This window comes from Danio rerio, chromosome 16 (genome assembly GCF_049306965.1).
Source record: "Danio rerio strain Tuebingen ecotype United States chromosome 16, GRCz12tu, whole genome shotgun sequence".
Classification (NCBI taxonomy): Eukaryota; Metazoa; Chordata; class Actinopteri; order Cypriniformes; family Danionidae; genus Danio; species Danio rerio.
In genome coordinates this window covers 42382305-42407704 of record NC_133191.1, presented here as the reverse complement: position 1 = coordinate 42407704, position 25400 = coordinate 42382305, and the positions used below count along the sequence as shown (strand labels likewise).

General features: G+C 35.5%; 2 long non-coding RNA genes across 3 annotated transcripts; both read left to right on the top strand.

Moving 5' to 3' along the window:
* The first annotated feature begins 533 nt into the window (after positions 1–533).
* si:ch211-198c19.3 lies at positions 534–24437 on the top strand. 2 transcript variants are annotated; one of them, XR_012392430.1, is made up of 5 exons: positions 534–1572; positions 17033–17119; positions 19755–19828; positions 20183–20274; positions 22362–24437. It is a non-coding gene; the product is annotated as a si:ch211-198c19.3 (long non-coding RNA). The 2 variants fall into 2 exon arrangements; XR_012392431.1 differs by having other exon boundaries at positions 21429–24437.
* Positions 4283–7385, top strand: LOC141378295 (uncharacterized). Its single transcript, XR_012392432.1, has 2 exons — positions 4283–5187; positions 5624–7385. It is a non-coding gene; the product is annotated as an uncharacterized lncRNA (long non-coding RNA).
* Positions 24438–25400: the final 963 nt, after the last annotated feature.

Here is a 25400-nt window from a genome sequence, read left to right as displayed (position 1 = left end):
ACTTTGTCAACAAAACAGGCTAAAGTCGTTATAAAAATGTACAAAGCTATTTGTAAGAGTGGTTATATCCCTATCGCCATATTCCGTATCAGCACTTAACTTCAAGTTTGTTGACAGAAACAGGCAGTAAAACTATATATGATATCATTATATTATTTTAAAATCTTAAAATTAGTTTTAAATGGTAAAACATTTGAGGATTCTGAGGGAAAAAACTGTACAAAGTTGTGTATGTTAAGCAAGACTGATAGACGTTTAGCGCCATCTTGTGGAAAGATTCATCCTTGATTTTGTGCACTAAAACAGTCAAGTTGTGAGATGACCAGCTAAAACTAGTTTGGTTTTAGCTGGTCATCTCTCAGCCTGACCAGCTAAGAACAACCTGGAAATGGCTAAAACCCCTCTAAAGCCTGGCTGGTCGACCAGCTAAAGCCAGTAAAGCTGCTTTTTTTTCAGCAGGGCGTGCACCAGACAGACTGTTATGCTTTTGAAAGCTTACAAATTTATCTCATTATTATTTTTATTTTGTATTAGAACATTGAGCAACTATATGTCTACCATTATCCTGTCCTGGGGCAAACAAACTTGGAACAAAAAGGAATCACCGTATGAAACCTGTTCAGTCAGCAAGGCTAGTCTGCATTCTTTGAGGCATTAAATGAACTCCATCACGACCCGAATTCGTTTTTGGCAAGTATAAGAGGTGACTTCAAGATATTTGTCAGAACTTGCCCCATAATAATGTCTTGGATGCTGTTGGTTAGCAGGTTTACCTTTTAACTGGTGACAGCTATAAATCTCAAAAAAAGCAAACACAAGGGATAGCAACCAGATTATTTCAATAGACTTTGAATAATATATAGCTACAATACAGCTGTATTTTAAATATAATACAGACCAAGAGATTGAAATATATAATCAGAAAAAAATATAATAAAAGTACTGAGATCATGAAAAACAATCCTTACAAATAAATACATTTGCTAAAAATCCATCTGCCTTCTCACCTTCCCATAATCTATTGTTTTCATTTGAACCACATAGTAATGCCAAAGACATCACTTTCAGTCCATTAAATGTGTGAAAGCACATTTCAATCAAGTGAAACATGTCATGATCAAGCTACAGATAATGTCTAGCACATGTTTGGATTTGTCAGTGTGTTAACTTCAGTTTCAATATCGAGACTCTAAAACAGCAGAAAGTATTAAAACTTTGACAAACCGATAAATAATTTTTAAGCATGTTTCTAATATCTGGAAAAAAAAAAAAAAAACTTCAGAGAGAAATAAAAACTAAGCCAAAACTAAAACTTGGGGTTAAAATCTTGCGCAACTAAAAATGACCAGACTTGCAATACTTGAGATGTTGCTCAGAACCTTTCCGGTAACTGTTCAATCCCTCCCCATGCAGTCTCCTCACCCACCCTTTCACATCATCAGCTCATGCATATAAATATAGTAAGAGACAAAAAGCAGGATCTGCGCTCAGATCTCCGTCTCTCCACCAGCATGTTCACACGACTGCTCTCTCTCTGGGTGACTGGGGCTTTGCTGATGCCCCTGATCTGGGGTAAGTACGAAACCACCCCCCTTTAACCTGTCAACGAACTGGAGGATTTACACTGCCTGTACAAGTCTTCTACACAGCAAAATATGTCTTTGATAAGGATTTCCCTTCGTTATGTTGAAGCTTTATTTGTTTTTCATTCTGAATGGATTTGCTTTAAGCCTGTGCACTTGGGTTTATTTAGTAAAAAAAAAAAGAAAAGAAAGTAGGCAAGTGAAAAATGTCAGAATGTTTTCATGCAGTTTCTCTTGGTAGTGTGAGGAAGAAAAATTGTGATTTTGTGATACTGGTTATGGTTATGAAGGGTTGTAAAAATTGTGATACTGTCTGACGATAACATTTAAGGAACTAAATTCGTTCTGCTTACGTCAAGACTAAATAGGCATGAAATGAAAATCTATTTTAACTCCAGATTCAAAAGTGATGACTTTTTGCATTGTTGCAGATAATTCTTGGCATAAATGTCGTTATTTTTACCCTTATATACATAAAAGAATCCTGGGAAAAAGCATCACGGGGTTTTCCCCAAAAGAATCTTAAGTAGCTCAACAGTTTTTACAATGTTCAAAGGTTTCTTGAGCAACAAATCGGCATATGATTTCTAAGAGATCATGTGACTCTGGAGTAATGATGCTGATAAATCAGCTTTTCTGTCACAATAATAAATTATACCTAAGGCCCTAATCTAGGGGATGTTCAGGTGGTTTGAAAGACCCACACCTCAATGGCAAAGGTCAAGAATTTGTCCCATACATAAGCATATTTTTCCTATTTAGACTGCTACACTTTCTTACTAAGATTTTTTTGTCTTGTTTCTAGTCCAAATATCTAAATGTTTTTAATTCAAGAAGCATTTTCTAGACAAGCAAAACATATTGTCTTGTTTTAAGAAATAATATGCCATAAAGAATTGTGAAAATAACCATCAAAGAAGGCTTTAAGACCAAGCAGAATCCTCTTTTGGCTGTTGCTTCTGCGTGACTAAGAAAAGTTGGATGTGCTGGCCAGTTTGTGTTTGCCTAGTAAATGTCAATAGGCTAGATTTTAATTTAAAACTTGAACAGCATCCCTTTATTCTTGTGATATAATCAATTTGTATTTAAAAATTAAGTATTATTCTCATGCTTCTTTTTCTTCTAAATCTTTAGAAAATGTTTTTGTTTGATGACTATCCTACAAGTTAATCCAGCATTAAAGTTTTTAAACCACATGATTGAACAGAAAATGAGGCTAACAACTGCAAAAGTCTATATTTTAAGAAAAACAAACCATCCCTTTCACCAGGCTGTCTACGGGCCTGTACTTTCAAATACACGAAGACAGAAATCAGTCACTTTAAATTTGAATAATATTTCAGAATTTTACAACATTGGTTAAACAATTTCCACCTTAAAGAGAATTTAAAGCTTCTTGGTAACACTTTATAATAACTGCACACAATAAATCTTTTATCAAGCATTAACAAATATTTAATTCATAATTTGTTAAGCATTAGCTCTACATTAGTAAGCGGTTTATAACTACAGCTACAAAGTTGTATTCCTGACATGTATTTTAATATACATTAAGTTTTCACTACTAAATCATTGCATTGTTTACAAACCATTTGTATTTAAGAGTAGTAACTAAGATACAATTGGTTGTAAATAATGTGATAATTTAGTAGTGATACAGTATACAAGTATGGAAACACCAAGCCAAAAATACAGCATTTGTAGCTGTAGATACTAATGTTTATTAAAGTGGAGTTATATCTTAATAAATAATGAATGACCTATTTGCTAATGCTAAGTAAATGGTTTATAGTGTGCAGTAATTATTAATAGCACTATATAAATAAATAAATATAAAACATGATGATTCCTTTTAAGTAAAGGTTTAGGTATCTAAGTGTTAATGCCTGTCTAAGGGGTAACAAAAATAATCCAGTATTGGTCCTTATCTGTGGTGGTGGGCATGACTGGCATTGTTCACATAGATGGCATTTGCTGGGAAATTCCACTGCAAAATTGCAAACACTATCTTCATCCCCAAGAATCACGCAAGAATTTGAGAACGCTTGAACCCTGTTCTTGGCACAGCCAGTGCAGCCAATATGCCAACAGCACTCAGATGCTGGCCAAGCAAAACAAATATGACGTTTAAAGGTGCAGCAACCTTACACATGACAACTATAGCATTTAATACTCAACCTCATGTTGTTCTAAAACTATTTGACTTTAATAGTTTGTGATTCTGTTTATTTACAAGTTTGAAGTGCGTTTTGGTACCTTGATTAATGGGATGAAAATTCTGTCATTATTCACTACTTTATTTAGCTGTTGGAGTTACTTTCTTCTGTTAAACACAAAAGAAGATATTTTGAAAAATGCTGAAAAACCTGCAAATGACTTCCATGGTAACACTTTACAATAAGATTTATTAGTTAATGCATTTACTAACATGAACTAATCATGAACAACACTTGTACAGCATTTATTAATCATATTTGAACATTTACTAATGCATTATTAACATTCAAGTCCATGCTTGTTAACATAAATTAATGCACTATGGGTTAACATGAACTAACAATGAACAACTGTATTTTCATTAACTAACATTTATTAACATGAATAAATACTGTAATAAATGTATTGTTCAATGTTTGTTCATGTTAGTAAATGCATTACTTAACATTACCTAATAAACCTTATTGTAAAGTGTGACCACTTCCATATTATTGTTTTTTTCCTTTTATGGATGTGCCTATAGGTTACAGGTTTTTGACATTATTCAGAATAACTTATTTTGAATTCAACAGAAAAAAATAAACTCATAAAGGGTTGGAACCACTTAAAGTCTCCGTGAACTGGAAGCTGTGATCGTTATTCTTTTTGAAATATGATGCAGTTCCCAGAAAAACTAAATTTTAAATGAGCAAACAGTGGATGTGGCTTGTTTTTAATATTGTGGTGGGCTGATTGGACGTAGTAAAGTGGGCATTTCATTCAGAAAGATCGGGAAAAGGGTTTTGGAAGAGTTAATACAACCTTACAGACACCTCCTGCTCAACATATGTTGTTTGTTGTCAAAACTGACACGGCCATCATCTCAAAATCAAGTAATATGATAAATTAACTGAAAACAAACAGGAAGTGCATTTTCAGATCTCAATTTAAGATTAGAAGGGCATTTTTCTTCTTAATAACATGGACAGAAGAATTGTTCAAAACAAAACTAGCAAAGTGAGCTAACAAAATCATATGATTAGTTTGGATTTCATGGGGACTTTATGGGCGAGTACACTTTTTGGCGAACTACCTATTTAAACAGCAAAAAATATGAATAACATGTTATTCCCCACTGTCACATAACACAATGGAGATCAAAAATAATATTTAAGTTTTCTACATTTTGTTGTTACAGTTCTCGAAACGGGAGTAAAAGAGGAGTTTTTAAGCATATTTCATGAGTTATACATCTATTCTGAAACAGACTCATCTGAAAAAGAACACTGATTAAAAGTAGACTGCTAAAACTTTTTAGACTGCTAAAACGTTTTAAAGCTTAAACTACTTATCGATGTTAATCTGGTACCTGATGGTAAATTTCTTACAGTTTTTCTCAGTCGCTTTGGTGCATTTCTCACAACACTAGTGCATTTTTGCACAACACTTAATGCATTTCTCAAAACAATTAGTACAAACTGCAAAACCTAGCTGATAACCTGCAAAAGCGCGTCACATGCTCAAAATGGATAGTTCTTTCCTCAAAAGCAAGTATTCATGTAAATTTGTTTTATAAAATTTGCTTGACAGATTTTGACAACTAGTTCAACATGTTTGTATGTAATGACTCAAGTAATGAAATAAGGACTATTAGTTTTATTTGGAATGACTATTCAGCATTCACAAGTTTAGTTATTTTGACTGACATGACATAAGCGAATCATAATGTTATAAATAGCAGAGTTGTATGAAAGCAATTGATGCATGTCCGAAAGCATTTGCAATTTGTTGGAAAGAATGAGAAACTGCTACTAGGATGTGCACAAATGACTAATTGTTTTGAGAAATGCATTAACTGTTGTGCAAATGTAAATAGTGTTGTGAGAAATGCACCAAAGCGACTAAGAAAAACTGTAATTGCGTCAAACCATATTTAACCATATTTAACCAAACTTTCCAGTTTTTACTGACTTAGCAACTTGTGTAATTGTCTAAAGAGTTAAAAACTCTTGAAAAAATTTCTAGAATATTGCATCTTTATAACGACACAAACTCAAGTCCACCAAACAGATTAAAGACCAAACCTCATCAACAGAATAATAAGATTCATAAGACTAGACTATTCCTGCTGAGGTAAATTGTTCAAAAATCTCTTTAGTGATTAGAGCGAGCAAGTTATATTTATTTGGGTCTAATGTTTACACACATGACGAGAAGTGGTGTAAAGTAACAAATTACAAATACTTAAACTACTGCAATTGAGTAGTTTTTTTCAGGAATTGTAATGTACTAAGCAGTTATAAAAATGTGTACTTTTACTTGCTTTTAAGTACATTTTTAGTGCTGTATCGGTACTTTTACTCTATTACTTTCCTTCAACCTGCAGTCACTACTTTATTATTTCTTGTCTATGGGGATTAGAAAAACTCTGATTTGTCCAATCAGATCGCACATAGACAGTAAATTGCATCATAATGAACTACCTCAAGACATGGGCGATTTATAATCGCAGAAAACTGTTTAGAAGGATTAAAAGTGTCCGAAAGATGTTCAAAAATTTTATACGCATTGACCCAGAGACCATTTAGATGCATGTCACTGTTGAGAAGATGTCGGAGATTTACTCTATGATGACCAGATGACCTTAAACAACCAGCAGGCACAAGACGTCAACATGATGTTAGACTGAAGTTGTACCTCATTGTCATGGGGACGTTGCGTTTTGTTTGGAAATAAAAATCAGTTTGACGTCAGAACTCAACATTGGACCAACATCAATGTCTAACCTAAAATCAACCAAATATCAACGTCTAATGATGTTACAGCTTGACGTCATGTGGACATTACCAATATGACATCTATCAGATGTTAGATTTTGCTTGCCATACCTAACAAATAAATGTCAGTATTTGACATGAATATGATTTAAGATGTTGGCTCGACGTTGGATTTTGGTTACTTTCCAACACAACCTAAAATAAAACCAAATTTCAACGTCATTTGATGTTATTGGTAATCAAAATATTGTTGTCCTTAGACACTGGCTAGACATTGAATTTTGGTCACCTGACGTCACGACCTAAATCTAACTTAATAATAATGTCTTATGATGTTGTGTGCCTGCTGGGTAACAACCAAATGCACTACAGAATGTTACGTTTACACACATCCACAAATTACATGTAAATACATCAGCTTTTTATAGTGTAATACTCAACTCATACCACTATTGAGTACTTTTGAAAGGTCTACATTTTACTCATACTTTGACTATTATTTACAAAAGATACTTTTACTCTACCTGCACTACATTTTTAAGCAAGCAATGATACTTTTACTTAAGCATGATTTTTCAGAACTTGATGATAAAATGATGATAAACATTATTTTTAGACTGAATCCAAAAAGATCAGTGAAAGGTGGAGGTGAATTGTCCTGGTTTGGAGGTTTTTTCTGCAGCAGGATTTGGGCCTCTTATTCAGGTGTATTGCAGAGTGAATACAGATGATTTCAAAAAACACAACATGTGGTTCCTTCCCTGCATTCATCAGACAATCAGCAAACAATATTCATGTAGGATAATAGCTTTGTTTCCATCCAAAGATCCGAATTAAACAAAAAACTGGACTACTGCATAAAACATTTGTTAATTCCATCCAGTGAGTCAGAGAACAGAATCATCACTTCTTGATAAACTGGTGTCAAATGGCATCTTTTTTTTTTTTCTTTTATAACAAATTAATTTCGCCTTGATGAAATGCAATAAACCGTGGAGAACTTTTGGAGGTGCAAGTCCACTCAAGAAATTTGTGGGAAACATTATAATAATACTGAACCACTTTGATTACAAACTTTGGCAAAGGGATTAGAATGACCAAAACAACATTTTAGTCTAGTTTGTCCATCAATGCTATCCTAATACACCCATTTTGTCATCGCATGACCTGTTAAACAAAATCACATGACTTTTTTTGGTGCGCATTCTGGAATTTAATCAGTAAATGTTTTCCCATTGTAGCGTATACATTTTTTACTTATCAGTTAAAACTTATCAGAAAAAGAAGATCCTTAAAGATGAAAACATTGTATTGGAATAATTGTCTGGAATTCCATGTGTTTTCAATATAAAAGTCAGGAGAGGATGTTCAATGTCAAAAATATTAGTAATTTAATGGATACAAGTGAACAATTCGATTCACTCATCCAAAGTTTAATCAGTTAAACAATGCTATCCAAGGCTCAAATCAGGTAGTCTGAATGCCTGAAATTTAAAACCCAATTTATATACATATAAAAACATAGAGTTTGAAGCGAAGGGTCTCTTCCTGTAAGCTCCTCTGCACTTCTGAAATTATTACCAGATAAGACATGCTCTGGAACATCCTGTCTTCACACCTTTAAGCACATCTCATTGTACAGGAAAGCCAAGTGAGAAATTAAAGTTAATTTTTAAATTACTGTCGCTGTAACTTTTCAAGCAGCTGCATCTACTTCTGCAAAAATGATGATTACTATTCAAGCATGTCACACTCAGAGGAGAAGATTTGGTTAATATATCACTAAGCAATAAATATAATTTAATAAATGTAAAAGAGGCATGAAGACAATAAAAAAATCATTTCTTGAGATACTGAAATGGCAGCCCAGAGTCCTGACCTAAACCTGATTGAAAATCCTTGGTGACAGATGCCTAAGAAACTCACTACTGTCTGCAGTGGACTGATGACTGAGATCATTCAAAGCAAGAGTCTCATCCCTTCCAATTCATTTCTATATGCTGTAACCTTCTAGAAATCTTAGCTGCAATATATCTCCATACAACAATCATTTATGTTGTCTATTATTTAATGATTTCCCCCCAACAAGACTTTATTGATGATTTTGTAAAACACTGATTTATATACACTCAACGGTCACTTTATTAGATACACCTGTCCAACTGCCCGTCAATGCAAATTTCTAATCAGCCAATTACATGGCAGCAACTCAATGCATTTAGGCATGTAGACGTGGTCAAGACCATCTGCTGCATTTCAAACAGAGCATCAGAATGGGGAAGAAAGGTGATTTAAGTGAATTTGAATGTGGCATGGTTGTTGGTGCCAGACGGGCTGATCTGAGTATTTCAGAAACTGCTGATCTACTGGAATTTTCACACACAGTTATCTCTAGGGTTTACAGAGAATGGTCTGAAAAAGAAAAAAATTAGTGAGCAGCAGTTCTGCGGGTGCAAATGCCTTGTTGATGCCAGAGGTCAGAGGAAAATGGCCAGACTGGTTGGAGCTGATAGAAAGGCAACAGTGATTAAATAACCACTCGTTACAACCAAGGTATTCAGAAGAGCATCTCTGAACACACAGCACGTTGAACCTTGAGGCAGATGGGCAACAGCAACAGAAGACCACATCGGGTGTCACTCCTGTCAACTAAGAACGGGAAACTGAGGCTACAATTTGCACAGGCTCACCAAGATTGCAGATACTGTAGAAGATGTTGCCTGGTCTGATGAGTCTCGATTTCTGCTGCAACATTCGGATGGTAGGGTCAGAATTTGGCATCAACAACATGAAAGCATGGCTCCATCCTGCCTTCTATCAATGGTTCAGGCTAGTAATGTTATGGGGAATATTTTCTTGGCACACTTTGGGCCCATTAGTACCAAATGAGCATAGTGTCAACGTAGCCTACCTGAGTATTGCTGCTGAGCATGTCCATCCCTTTATGACCACAGTGTACCTATCTTCTAACGCGCCATGTCTTAAAAGTGCATATTATCTCAGACTGGTTTCTTGAACATGACAATGAGTTCACTGTTCAAAAAATGGCCTTCACAGTCACTAGATCTCAATCCAACAGAGCACCTTTAGGATGCAGTGGAAAGAGAGATTCATCATGGATGTGCAGCCAACAAATCTGCAGCAACAGTGTGATGCTATTATGTCAATATGCATCAAAATCTCTGAGGAATTTTCCAGTACCTTGTTAAATCTATGCCACAGATGATTAAGGCATTTCTAAAGGCAAAAGGGGGTCCAACCTGGTACTAGTAAGGTGTACCATTTAAATTGGCCAGTGAGTACTTAAATACTTTAAAAATACCTAAAATCCTTAAAGATTTTAAGAAAGTACTTGTATAAATATTTGATAAACTGTCATTGATAAACTGTATTATTTACAGTGCTTGGGAGAAGTTTAATCAATTGATAAAAAAAAAAAAAGAATGATGAATGGCTCAGTGAAAATAATATGAGTTTGGAGCAACGTGAGGATGAGTCAGTTATGACAGACAGATTAAATAAATAGTTTTGCAATGCCTGTTCTTGCAGTATATTACAGTGCCCGTTATTTAACCAAGAAAACATGAAGAAACATATCCATGCTGGCTTCATCTTACATTCAACAAACTATAGCCCAAGGTAGCAAGTCTCAATAACAGAAGAAAGTGAAAGGGAGGGAGATAAGGATGAGTGCTTAATCTTCTTTAAGGTAAGAACACATCTATATCGTGTTTCTGCCTGTTGTAAAATGCAATCAAGAGTCCTCCAAAATGACAGTTTGCAAGGCCAGTTTCATTTGTTACTGGTGGGATAGATGGTATTAAGATGTCTTCTCTGGGACCCTGTGAAGATCCCACTACAACAAAACCCATTCAAGTGAGGTAGTATTTGTCCTTCCAGGAATAATGGACTTTGTGTAGCAAAGTGTTGTCAAAGCTTGAAATGTAACAGGAAATAAAAACACACTTTTTGATTGATTTACTGTAGTGTGTGGTTAAGGATGATAGAGTTGGAAACAGTCGGCTTGCAATGACATGCTCAAGAGATGCTTTTATAAGGTAAAATGGAAAAGTACAAAATGAATGAAAGACACATTTTTTACTTATCAGTTAAAACTTATCAGAAAAAGAAGATCCTTAAAGCTGAAAACATTGTATTGGAATAATTGTCTGGAATTCCATGTGTTTTCAATATAAAAGTCAGGAGAGGATGTTCAATGTCAAAATTATTAGTAATTTAATGGATACAAGTGAACAATTCGATTCACTCATCCAAAGTTTAATCAGTTAAACAATGCTATCCAAGGCTCAAATCAGGTAGTCTGAATGCCTGAAATTTAAAACCCAATTTATATACATATAAAAACATAGAGTTTGAAGCGAAGGGTCTCTTCCTGTAAGCTCCTCTGCACTTCTGATATTATTACCATATAAGACATGCTCTGGAACATCCTGTCTTCACACCTTTAAGCACATCTCATTGTACAGGAAAGCCAAGTGAGAAATTAAAGTTAATTTTTAAATTACTGTCGCTGTAACTTTTCAAGCAGCTGCATCTACTTCTGCAAAAATGATGATTACTATTCAAGCATGTCACACTCAAAGGAGAAGATTTGGTTAATATATCACTAAGCAATACATATAATTTAATAAATGTAAAAGAGGCATGAAGGCAATAAAAAAATCATTTCTTGAGATACTGAAATGGCAGCCCAGAGTCCTGACCTAAACCTGATTGAAAATCCTTGGTGACAGATCCCTAAGAAACTCACTACTGTCTGCAGTGGACTGATGACTAAGATCATTCAAAGCAAGAGTCTCATCCCTTCCAATGCATTGCTATTTGCTGTAACCTTTTAGAAATCTTAGCTGCAATCTATCTCCATACAACAATCATTTATGTTGTCTATTATTTAATGATTTCCCCCCAACAAGACTTTATTGATGATTTTGTAAAACACTGATTTATATACACTCAACGCTCACTTTATTAGGTACACCTGTCCAACTGCAAGTCAACGCAAATTTCTAATCAGCCAATCACATGGCAGCAACTCAATGCATTTAGGCATGTAGACGTGGTCAAGACCATCTGCTGCATTTCAAACAGAGCATCAGAATGAGATATCTCATCGACTGCTCACGTTAGAAGGCTACAACAGTGCATTAGTATTGAGAAAAGTCCATACAAGCTTCATCTAATGCAGGAGTCACCAAACTTGTTCCTGGAGGGCCGGTGTCCTGCAGATTTTATCTCCAACCTTAATCAAAAACACTTGAACAAGCTAATCAAGGTCTTACTAGGTATACTTGCAACACCCAGACAGGTGTGTTGAGACTAGTTGGAGCTGAACCCTGCAGGATCACCAGCCCTCCAGGACGGAGATTGGTGAACCCTGATCTAATGTGTTCACACTGGCTCAGTTTGTTTGATCCACACTAAAAAAGAAAGATACATTTAGTGCTGGTGTACTTCCAGTAAAGTTCACTCTCATTTTTATAACTGAACCCTCATGACTTAGATTTTTAGTCACTTATGATGTGCAGTTTGTACTGAACTGACAGAGCATCCTAAACAATGCTGTGTACTGAGCTAAACCCAATTAAGGTTATGTATGTACAATGTATTTTTTTATCAGTTAAGAGCTTTATCAAATGTGTAAAGGAGGTGAAATTCCTCTGTCATTACACATAGGAAGATCTACTGCATTTCTGATGCCTGTTTTGAACTGTAATGGGCTACATCACAACTAAAAGCAGGGATGCTTGAACATTATGTTCTTTGCATGATTGCATCTCATGATAAAGTCTTAATTTTGGATTTGTTTAGATTTTTGGTCTGTGTGTTCATATTTAATGCAAACTGCACTATAGTAAAATTCAAAACCGAGACCCATCTTTTCAGATGGTCTTGGCAAGCTTGTTTGGTGCACACTAAAGTTTGATGGCAGCAAATGACCCACACTAACAGAGCAATCCCACTGGTTTTAAATCAAACTAAACCTGACAATTGTGAACACACCCTATAAGGCTGAAAGTGGGGTAAAAATCCTGCAAAACACTGAGTTCTCAGACTGCTGCTTGGAAATCTGTCCTCTGGGTGTTTTGTTATCTGTCTCTTATTCTCCCACTGAGCATTCAGTATATCATTCTTTGGAATGAAAATAGAAGCGTTTGAACACAAGCCCAGGGTAGAGGAATGAGAACTTTTCCATTCTTGGCTGAAGTTGAAGATGATATCAATACAGCGAATAATAGCTTTTCAACAGCCAAACAGATTTAATTAAGAAAGTAACAATTGTACATTTGAACATCATGCATTCATTATTTCGATTTCATGGATCTCAGAATATTTGCTTTTCATTGCTCAATCTGGGAATTCAGCATTTAAACATGTTTAAGCAATATTTAGAACAATTCGAAAGCTAACTCGAAATTTCCCAGAGAAGTGCAGCCAAGGCAAAGATCAGAGGCGAATTTATATGCTTTTTAGAGAGCACAAAGAGGTAAACAGGTGCAAAGGAAAACAACACACACACAAAAAAACAGGAATATAATGAGACCATAGGGGAAGTCGGTCTGGTGGCCAGTGCTAGACCGGCAGTATGGAACTGGCAGGACAGGAGGACAGGCAGAAGCACAGAGCTGGCAGGATGCATAACCAGGGTGGAGACAACAGAACTGGAAGCCAAGACTGGGTCCATCATGACTGAGCTGGTGGCCCTAATGACCAATTCAGCAGGACTGAGGGCCTCCAGGGGGAGGGGAAACTGGAAACCTTATCTGTCGTGCTAAGGACTAGGACTCTAGTTTGGTGTCAGGATCTGGGACATGTTCAGGCATGGTGTCATGCTCTGAGACAGGCTCTGGTAGTGTCAGGATCTAGGACAGGTTCTGGCTGGTGTTAGGGTCTGGAAAAAGCTCTGGGACAGGTTTTGGCATGGCATCGGGATCTGGGGCAGGTTTTAGTTTGGTGTTAGGATGTGAGACAAGTTCTGGCATGGTATCAGGCACTGTGACAGGCTCTAGCATGGTGTCAGGATGTGGGACAGGTTCTGGTCTGCTGTCAGGATCTAGTGCAGTCTCTGGCATGGTGTCAGGATGTGGGACAAGTTCTGGCATGGTGTCAGGATATGGGACAAGTTCTGGCATGGTGTCAGGCTCTGAGACAGGCTCTAGTTTGGTGTAAGGATTTGGGACATGTTCTGGTATAGTGTCAGGCTCTGGGACAGGCTCTAGCATAATGTTAGGATGTTGAACAGGTTCTGGTCTGGTGTCAGGATCTGGAGCAATCTCAGGCATGGTGTCAGGATGTAGGACAAGTTCTGGCATGGTGTCAGGCTCTGAGACAGGCTCTAGTTTGGTGTAAGGATTTGGGACATGTTCTGGTATAGTGTCAGGCTCTGGGACAGGCTCTAGCATAATGTTAGGATGTTGAACAGGTTCTGGTCTGGTGTCAGGATCTGGTGCAATCTCAGGCATGGTGTCAGGAGGTAGGACAAGTTCTGACATGGTGTCAGGCTCTGGGACAGGCTCTAGTTTGATGTCAGGATTTGGGACATGTTCTGGTATAGTGTCAGCTTCTGGGACAGGCTCTAGCATGATGTCAGGATGTTGGACAGGTTCTGGTCTGGTGTAATCTCAGGCATGGTGTCAGGAGGTAGGACAAGTTCTGGCATGGTGTCAGGCTCTGGGAAAGGCTCTAGTTTGGTGTCAGGATTTGGCACAGGTTCTTGCATGGTGTCAGGCTCTAGGACAGGCTCTAGTTTGCTGTCAGAATGTGGGACAGGTTCTGGTGTGGTGTCAGGATCTGGGGCAATCTATGGTATGGTGTCAGGATCTGAAACAGGTTCTGGCATGGTGTAGGGATCAGGGACAGGCTCTAGTTTGCTGTCAGAATGTGGGACAGGTTCTTGTGTGGTGTCAGGATCTGCGGCAATCTCTGGTATGGGGCCAGTATCTGAGATGGGTTCTGCCATGGTGTCAGGCTGTGGCTCAGGCTCTAGTATGGTGTCGGAATCTGGGACAGGCTCTTGTTTGGTGGCAGAATGTGGGACATGTACTGGTGTGGTGTCAGGATCTGAGACAATCTCTGGCATGGTGTTAGGATCTGGGACAGGTTCTGGCATGGTGTTAGGATTTGGGCCAGGTTCTAGTTTAGTGTCAGGATGTGGGACAGGTCTGGTATGGTGTCAGGATTTGGGACAGGCTCTAGTTTGATGTCAGGATGTGGGACAGGTTCTGGTGTGGTGTCAGGAACTGGGACAATCTTGTGCATGGTGTCAGGATCTGGGACAGGCTCTGGCATGATGTCAGGAAGCGATGCTTGAGACAGGTGTCTTTGATTTAGCATCTTTGAGGGCTGTGATTTGTGACTACGATGAGGCTAAACTCTGAAGTGGCAGCCATCTTGGATGCTGACATTGTACTGGTGGCCCTCTTGGATGCTAACACTATACTAGTGGCCATCTTGGATGTTGACTCTGTACTGGTGGTCATATTGGGTGCTGGCACTGTACTGGTGGCATCTTGGGTGCTGATACTATATAGGTGGCCATGTTGGATGGTGACATTTGGCTGGACTAGGGAGCAGCAGGCAGGATTACAGGTGAGGCGATCATTAATTGTGGTGTGGTGTTGTCAAAGTGTGCGTTGCTATTGGATTTTGCTGATTACAGCCAAGGGTGAAGGAGTAACCAATATCCTGAAAGATAGCCTCCAAACTCTCACAAAATGACTCTTGAGGACTATCACAGACTAAGGTTGTCTTTAGTAGTTCATTGAGTCAATGGCAGAAGAAATTGCTCAGTGCAAAGTCTGGGAGTTCAGAATGATTTGCACTTTTCAAAGCTATGTATAAGCATAATCTTCCACGTAGAAGGACAAGGCGTACTACAGGGTCCACACAGTCATGTGTACTGCATCAAACAGTGCAGGCAAAGAAAAGCTGAGAGCTGGATCAACATGCAGTTTAAGGGTTTAAAAGAAAACCAAACAATGGGTACAAACAGAAACAAAACCAAACACAATCTACAAACATTCAATTACTGACCATTAGGACATCAACGCACAGCCTTTTATACATAAGGCAAACAGTGACACACTGGGGCAATTAACACGGGTAACCAAGGAAACTAACGAGGGTGTGCCACAAAGAGAGCACACAGAGGTCATAGATATATACACTAGATATTGCATACAGATCCTACGTGATGATGCTGGACTTTAGTGCTGTCTATGGGTGTACTAGCGGGCAAATAAAGAAAACAAAGCACAAAGGCAGAACATTTCATTGGTAAGATTGAGTTTTTTACGTTTTTGTATGTCATGAACTTTTGTGCAAAACAGGTAGTTACTGATGATAATACAGTCACTTACTGCATTCACCATAAGGCAAAGTAGCACCAACTTGCACTAAATACTCGGCTTATGCTAGTTTTGTTGAATAAAATCAGCAAACACTGTAAAAGAAATACGACAACGAGATGCTGCGCTGCCAGAAACTTTATTATTGTCGGCTCATTGAACGAGTTCATAATGGAAATTCATTAACAAACTAATACCTCCCTCCGTCAGAATGAGAAGTGAAAGCAGTAGAGGAGGTGTGTTTCAGGACTCGGAAATAATCAAATCTAACAAGGAGGGTGGATTGTACATTTCCATACACACAAACACAAGCTTTTTGTCAGGAATGCCTGTGCGGTCACTTTTCCATCAATGTAGAAAATTGATGTCAAATCATAATTTTCGGAATTAAAAAAAAAAAAATTGCATACTGACAAAAAACAAACTCCCTATCATAGATATATGTGTATACATCTCTGGTTTTGGATGGCCACAGTCCTCCACTGCAGCTTGGTCTCGCATTCATTTCAAAGGAGCGCTACCCTGTACTAAAACGGCGGCTCTACTGACGCAGTTCTTCCAATAGACAACAACAGGGTAGGCGACATCTAATGTATATATCAAATATATCACATATATTTGATATATATTAAACAAATCACAGGGAAACCAGGACAATAACAGGTGTCTACTGAGTATTTTGCATTGACTTTAAACTTTTATCAAAACGTCAGATTTTAAAGACTTTTTTCTTCCTCCTTCAGTGTTAATATAGAAAAAATATATTGTAAATCTAAAAGCATTAAACAAACTTTCCTTACAAAATAAATTTTAATCTTTATTTCTGATAGTTGTCAATAAGTTGATGGATAAAAAATAAAGTAAATGTCATTTAAATAAACGACAAAACATACAAATATGAAAACATACAAATTGATTAAAAACAATAATAATAAAACAAATACTGTGCTGTAATGACTTGTTAGATGTACATTATCCCATACACAAATGATTAAAGTTCTGAAAAAAAAAATCTGAAAGACATTGCAGAGTATTAAAAGCTTTTTTTTGATTGACGCTTCACACACTTCAAATCTGTGAAAAAAAAAAAAAATTTTTTTTGTCCTTTCAGTTAACGCATCTAGCAGTGAAGATTATGAAGATGTGACACCAACACCGGATTTTGACTACAATGTTACATTCGACTACTATTTGTACAGTAAGTTGCAATAAAAGTCTTGATAAAAGTGCTGATGAATAAAGATATTGAACAGAATTGCTAAACTCTTCTGAGGCCATTTTTAATACATATATATATCTGAAACTGGGTATCTATGATGTATAACACAAATGAATGGTTTGAAAAACAACGTGTGACGATGGCAAATTATAGCACAGTGCTGAGGAGTGATTCTGGGGTGCGTTTTTTGAAAACTATCGTTAACTAACTACAGTAAGGTCGCAATTTGCGTCATTACAAACATAGTTTGTTGATTTGGTGTTTCCCAAATCCCTGTGTCTCAATCTTGTACGTTTGCAACTACACCTCTAGAGCTGTAGTTAGAAGCAGAGTTTCTGGTTGTGTTATATTTCCAGTTGTCCCCCTATACCCTAAAACTTGGAATGATTAAAAAAACACTAAAATTATCTCTCTTAATTTGCTTTCAAAGTATTTTTTACAGTTCAGTTTTAGCAATCTTCATTATGTCAACTGTGTTCTCTTCGTAGTGCACTTTGAAAACATTAATGCCATTTTGAATGCAGCTGTGGCACATAATGAAAGCTAAAGGTGACCTATTATTTAAAAGCGGAATTTACACTACATCTCCAAAGCTTGTGAAAACAAAAACATATAGCTTACATTAATGATTTTATTTTGTGGTAGGTTATTTATTAAGAAATGTATCTGTACTGTAGGCATATATGACATGGGCCTGTTGGTTAGAACATTTCTGCAGTGGTTTGAATGTGTCAAATTGTATTCGTAGACTAAATAAATAATTAAACAATATCCTACTTAATAATAATATAAATAATAATAATAATAATAACAGTAATAATAAATTTGTAATAATAATAATAATTATTATTATGTAGTTTTTTTTTCTTTTCGTATTAAATAGCCTACTGTAAAGTACAACAAATAGCCTAACAATTTATATGATTAATATATAAGATTATAATACGCGTTAGCTAAGAGGATTTATGTTTTGGAATAGAATATGGAATGTTCTCAATAATATCTGTAAAGGAAACATTGGCCCTATATGTGCCGTTTATTTAAATTAATATAGAAAACGAGTGCATGTTTTTACTAAAACTAATATTTTTAAATGTGTGTAATGTGTGTAAATGTGTGTAAAACAATTATAATTCGCAAAAAGAATTATGGGAATTTTCTCTAAAGAAGTTGGTACTCTGCCCCGTTTAGATCATCATTATGGATGTTTTACGTTTTAACTAATGTGGTTTAAACGATAGACCTGCGACAAAGCAATTAGGGTTTTAGGAAACACTCATCACCACTTAGTTCTTTTCCAAAACGATACATCATGCTATGATAGTTCAGCCATGAGTCATGTCATTGTTTGGGTTGATAAATATCATATATATGCTAATATTTTCATGCATACTCAGCTAAAGTAGATTCATATCATTCATTCATTCATTGATTTTCTTTTCGGCTTAGTCCCTTTAGTTTGTATATCACTTCGGCAAATTATTTCTGTATATTTTAAATTATTTTCACATTCTGTACTTGAAAAATGTAAGAAACGATCTATGTGCATGTGTTCTCTTTCTCCCACTCTCCAACACAACACAATTACACATAAACAGAACAAAAAAGATCAGAAATAAAACACCAGAACTCCATTCATTATCACCTCAGCTGTGCATTATTTTATAATAATACAATGATTTGTTGTGAATTTTTCCTTGCATGTATGAACTTTGAAAACATTTTAATTTCTTTTATAAGCAATAAATATGTAAATAACCTTTAAATACTTTTAGATTTAAAACATTTCCTTATCATTTTATTTTATTATTACACTACTTTCATCTTGCATGTGTTCAATGAAAGCTTCATTGCCAAGAAAAATCCCTTGTGTGTTTATACACAGTAAATCAAGCACTTTCTGATTTTCATCAAATACTCTCTGGCTTAATTTGTATTTTAGAAATTTTGATCGATAATGACCAAAAAAAAAAAAAAAAAAAAAAAAATCAGTTCATAATTTTAATAACTAGTATAAAATGCATAATTATTTAAATTATTTTGATGATTTAACACCTCCGGAAGTGATTATTTAAGAAATCATTTTATGGTCGGAATTATTATTTTTTTTAATCTTACATTTTTTCTCCGGAACTGTCATGCCCTAAATTAGACGCATTGGTTCAACCTCAGCACAACTAAAACCATAATAACCTAGTAGGTAGCACATTATTGTTGATGTAACTAGCTAATATATCTACTTTATTTCATTTATTTATTTATTTATTTCAATATATTTACATATTTATCTTAAATTGTACTATTATTATTATTATTATCTTTTTTTGTTTTATTGTTATTATTTTTTCTTCTGTTGTATGTTTTACGAGAAAAGTGGCTATGTGTATGTGTGGGTGGGATGGGCGGGGGGTGTCGGGGTTAAATGTTTACAAAAGTGTTTAAAAAGGAAAAAAGCAGAAATTGGACATTTGTATACAACGAATGCTATCCACTTATGTTCAATAAATAAAGTTTAGAAAAAAAAAAGCATAATTTTTAAGTTTAAATGTTTCTAATGGCTTTCATCTAATGGCTTTCAATGGCATTCATTCTCTTCTAATGGCTTTTATTTCAGATGGCACCGAAACATCAAATGCTAATTCTGAAGTACTGGAAATTCTCCGGGATACTAAAAATCACGGGAATACGGTACAGTGGTTTGAACTCTCTATTAATCTTCTCTCTCATTTTTCCAAAAGCCTAATGAACTGCTTTCTTCTGTATTTTGTGCTTGTGATAACTGATATGAATTAAAATTAATTGACTGTGACTGTCATCACATAATAGTGAGAAAATGAATCATTAATCTACATAAACATAAAAGGAAGGACGACAGACACCACGGTTTACTAAAACAAACATGGGTTTGTATAAAGTTAACAGGATCTCTTAAACAAGCAAGCATTTGATGGCTCTGTTTTAGCTCAAACGCTGCAGGCCAAATAGGATATCAAGTAGCGAACCGTCTATAAAAACACTGACAGAAAATTGCTGTTTTTTTAGGTTTTAACGCCAGGACACAGATACTATGTGATATTAGCAGGATTGATGGCGATGAAGATCTGCCAGCAAACATCATAATGACATCAACAATGGTGAGACGAAGCAATTAGTCTCAAGCTTTAAAGTGTGTATTCCGCTTTGTTTTACAGGCACTCTTTCTTTTCAACATGCACATGCTAGTAGACTGATAACAGCTCACATGTGTGCTTTGAATAGTTTTTGCACTACTTAGTTTGTCCACCAAGTGTCAACATTGAACCAAGCTTTTGTTTGCCAGACAGGGTTAAACAGGGTTGTCAAGTTTGCAGCACAAGCTTTTTTTTAATTCGTAGGTTAAGGGTTTGACATATTGCACGAATTACAGTAAGACGGTTGTGTTAAATTAATTTCCTCTACCAAATATATATATATATTCTACCAATGATAAATGCTGTACTATGATGAAAGCAAGCACACTTTTGTAAAGTGCAGACACAGATACATACATACAAAAACATACTGTATATATACATTCACCGGCCACTTTATTAGGTACACCTATCCAACTGCTCAAGGGTGTAGATTTGGCATGGACGGAGGGAATGTGTCCCCACCAATATCCTGCAATTACCGAACTGTCCACACCAATAACTGAATCATCTTGAAAATAAAATAAAATAATGCTCCATCAATCCTTAATAACCTAGACATGCAGAAAGGGTTAAATCATAATTTACTGCCAGTAGGAAGTACAATCATGTGAATTGACTTTTGCAGTGTGGGAGGTGTTTTATTAAAAGCAGGAAAGAGAATTTGTGCTGTTCTGTGCATGCGCTTTAAGAATGCATGTCCCCACCAATGTCAAGAGCAAATCTACACCCTTGCAACGGCTCGTTAACACAAATTTCTAATCAGCCAATCACATGGCAGACACTTAATGCATTTAGGCACGTAGACATGGTCAAGACTATCTGCTGCAGTTCATCAGAATGGGGAAGTGATTTAAGTGACTTTAAATGTGGCATGGTTGTTGGTGCCAGACGGGCTGATCTGAGTATTTCAGAAACTGCTGATCTACTAGAATTTTCATGCGCAACCATCTCTAGGGTTTACAGAGAAATGTCAGAAAAAAAGAAAATATCCAGTAAGCGGCAGTTCTGTGGGTGTGAATGCCTTTTTGATGCCAGAGGTCAGAGGAGAATGGCCAGACTGGTTAGTGCTGATAGAAAGGCAACAGTCACTCAAATAACCACTCATTACAACCTAGGTCTGCAGAAAGCATCTCTGAAAGCACAACACGTCAAACCTTGTGGCGGATGGGCTACAGCAGAAGACCACACCGGGTGCCACTCCTGTCAGCTAAGAACAGGAAACTAAAGGCAATTCGCACAGGCTCAACAACATTGGACAATAGACCATTGGATTGGATGCTATCATGTTAATATGGACCAAATTCTCAGACTAATATTTCTAGTACTGTTCTACTACAGCTGTCAACATTTAAAGTGGATAAAAAATGTTCATCAAAGATGTCCTAAAACCTAAAAACCTATTTGTTTTTCTTAAAAATATTTTATATCCACTTCAAATGTTGACTACTGTATACAAGTCTATATAGTCACAGCTATAATATATATCACTCTACAGCAGGGGTCAGGAACCTTTTTTCAGCAAAGAGCCATTTCTGAATTTGTTCGGCAAATGCATTTTTTTAAAGAGCCATTGGGGATAAAAATATCACATGTCGAGCAAGTCCATGTATTAAGAAAGGATCATTTTAAAAAAAAAATTCTATTCGCCATCAACACTCATGAATGTTGTTTGAATTTACTTGCGCAAGGTTACCATAGAAATGTAAGTTGCATAATCTTTGTTGGTATCCGATTCAAGTTAATCCACAGCGCTGCACAATTGAAATGTCCTTTTATTTTATTCTTATTAATTTTTCTGTAAAAATATACAACAAAAAGGTCATTTTAATTGTGTTTTCAACAGGAAAAGGTATTTTTACAGGGATAGTTTTAATTTTTTATTGAAAGGAGACAGCTGGCCATAGAGCCACATATTTTTGGTCAGAGCCACAGGATCCCTACCCCAGCTCTACAACATTTAAAATCTTAATATTAAAGAAAGCTTCCTTTTCAGTGTGAGAATAATTACTTATGCTGTTGTATGTCATACCTTGTGTTTGCTTTTACAGTTTAAAGATGCTGCTGATGTCATCTAAGAGGAGAGACCAGAATATCCTGCCATCGTCTGCACACAGTGACGTCAATACTGACATTAAAGAAAATTTTTTTTTTTTTACTAAAGATATACGTGTTGCTGAATGTATTTTTTACCTGAAACATATCAAATGATATCAAGCTGTTTAACATGCTTTATTTGTCTATCAATTATTCAAGTAGGGCTGCACGATATTGAAATAAACTGACATTGCGATATTTTGTTTTTCTGCGATATAGGATGTGAATGATGTGATATATAGAGATATGAGATATGAATATGATTTCACAAGATGACTCTGTTTGGGAAAAAAAGTCATAATTTTACGTTGATTGTGATGAAATACAATAATAAGCAAATTACAAGCATAAATTAATACACTAAAGTTAATTACGTCTAGCATTGTTTGAATAATAAACTAAACTTTAAAATAAAACAAAGATATAAATGAAATAAACTGTGCTTTATGATTTTCTGGAGAATCTAACAACATTGAGGTACACAAATTAACTAATCAACTAATAAAATAACTCTTTATATGATAGTCAACATTTGAAGTGGATCAAACCTTTCATCAACGTTGCCCTAAAACAATTCAACGTCTATTCATGCAATATATAAAGAAAATTTTAAAAACCTTTGATCTTTTCTGCCTCAAATGGTCTTCATTTTAGAAATAATTAAATATAATTGATCTTTGCTAATTTTATAAAAACTTTTTACAAATTTTATCATTTTAAGTTAATTCAATGGGCTCTATGCACAGCTAATGTTTTTCAGCCAATGATGACCCACATAGAAATAACCTATGTGAGGATATATGCGCATATATGAAACCCATATACAGTATATATGCACATATATGATAATATATAGGCTGCATTCATATAGGCAAATTTGAGATGCAAATATGTGCATATAGACCATATAGGTCTACTGTATTGCTTCTTCATATCCACATATAAGCCCACATATGTACACACAAGATATGTCTCCTATATAACTTAAATATCACTTTGGCAACTGTATACATGATGTCTAGCTCATATTTTCTATTATCAAGGCATTAACTAAGAACTAAGAAAAAAATGCAAAAAACGTATGTATGTGCGAACACTTGAAATTGGGATCACATGTAATTGGTCTGGAATTTAACTATGGCAAATAAGTGAGAGCCCACAAAGAAATAACCTATATAAACATGTTTTAATATAGGTTTTTAAAATATGTGACGTATATGAAAATGGTTAATTTTATATACAGTATGTCACATATATTAAAACCTTTATCAAAACATATATGTTTATATAGGTTCTTTCCGTGTGGGGAACTTTCAGTGAAAGCCTTATGTAACTATTTTCAATTTCATAAGGTTCCTTTTACAGCAGATAATGAAGTAAATAAACCTAAGCATCCATTTAGTTGTTAAAGCGTAAAAAAAGAGACGAACAAACGTTTAAACGCAGGCTTCGTCAAAAGCCGCAGGCCAGCGCAGAAACTCCATTGAAAATACTGGGGTTAAATTAATTTCCATATTTTAAAGACATGGCCCGGAAAAATATAATTTAATGCAGTGCTTCTTGTTTGGTCTGATACCCACTTTATATTGCATCTCAGGCATGCAGTGAAAAATCTTAGTTTAAAAAAAAAAAAAAAAAAAAGAAATCAGCTCTTATAAGCTGCGATTTTGTATGGGACGAAAATAAACCAGAAGCCCTGAGGCTGGCTGACTGAAATTAAAAGTCTGTGTCCGTATACCAAATTAAAATAATAGTTCTAGACCTTTTAAAAACCTTTCACGCTTTTAGGGTTAACTTTGTTCTGAACTTTGTTTTTTGGTTAATTACAATCCCAACTTGACATTGCAGATCCTGTGATGTGACTATTACACATTCGCACATTGCGATATCGATGCTGAAATGATATATTGTGCAGCCCTAAATCCAAGTATAATAAACATTATCCGAGGAGCTTTTCTGCAAAATGTAACCTTTGTTTTTACACTTCTCATGCTTTTGCAAAACGAAATAAAGCACATCCTTTTTAATAATTGCTTTCAGATTGCATGTCTGCAACTTTTGACCTTATTGGTCCGTGTATCATCCGTTCATTTGATTATTCCTTTTATTACAGAAAACGAAACATAAGAAAAACGATGAATATTTCGTTTTTCTGTTTATTCTGTAGGCAGAAAAAACGGAAACTCATCTGTTATTCTGCTTATTAACTTAAAACGAAATATTAAAACAAACACAAAACCAAAACGAAATAATGAGTCAAAAAATGGTCCGTGTACGGTCCGTGTACATTTTGTTCATTTGTTTTCCATTTTCAAACGGAATAAAGGAAATGGAGAAAACGGCCGTTTTTCCGTTTTTCTTTTGCTCACGAGAAAACGAAAAAACGAGATTTTGGCTGGATTTTCGTTTTTTGGTTTAGGGTAGGAAAACGGATAAACGACTTTAAAATTCATTTTACACATGTAGGCAGTGCTGAAACGCCCACTTTCCTCTAATTGGTCAACCAAATCTGCGCTCGTGACGTCACCCTCAAAATAAAAGCCTTACACGCAGGCTTTTAATTATTATTATTTAATTATATATATAAACAAAGTTTACATATTCTATCATTTGAACCACACACAGTTAGCAGGCTTACATTCATTGCGTATGTATAAATTAAATAAAAACGTAAATCAGCAGTATTCTTAGACATTTGTCATTAAAATAAGGTCATAGTTCACTGCCAAGCTTCTTGCTGCTGTGCACCTGATGCTGAGCAAAGAAAGCCATTTCCGAGGAGCACCTGGTTTACATGATTGTTTCAGAGCTATTGTAGGCCTAAATAATAGCCTACTCTGTAAAAAATAATAATTTATTATTATTATTATTATTATTATTATTACTATTATTAGGCCTATTATTATTAGTATTGTTATTATTATTATTTACTTAGTTATTCAATGGTTGTAAGAACACATTGGACCCTGCATGGGGCTATAATAAATGGTACC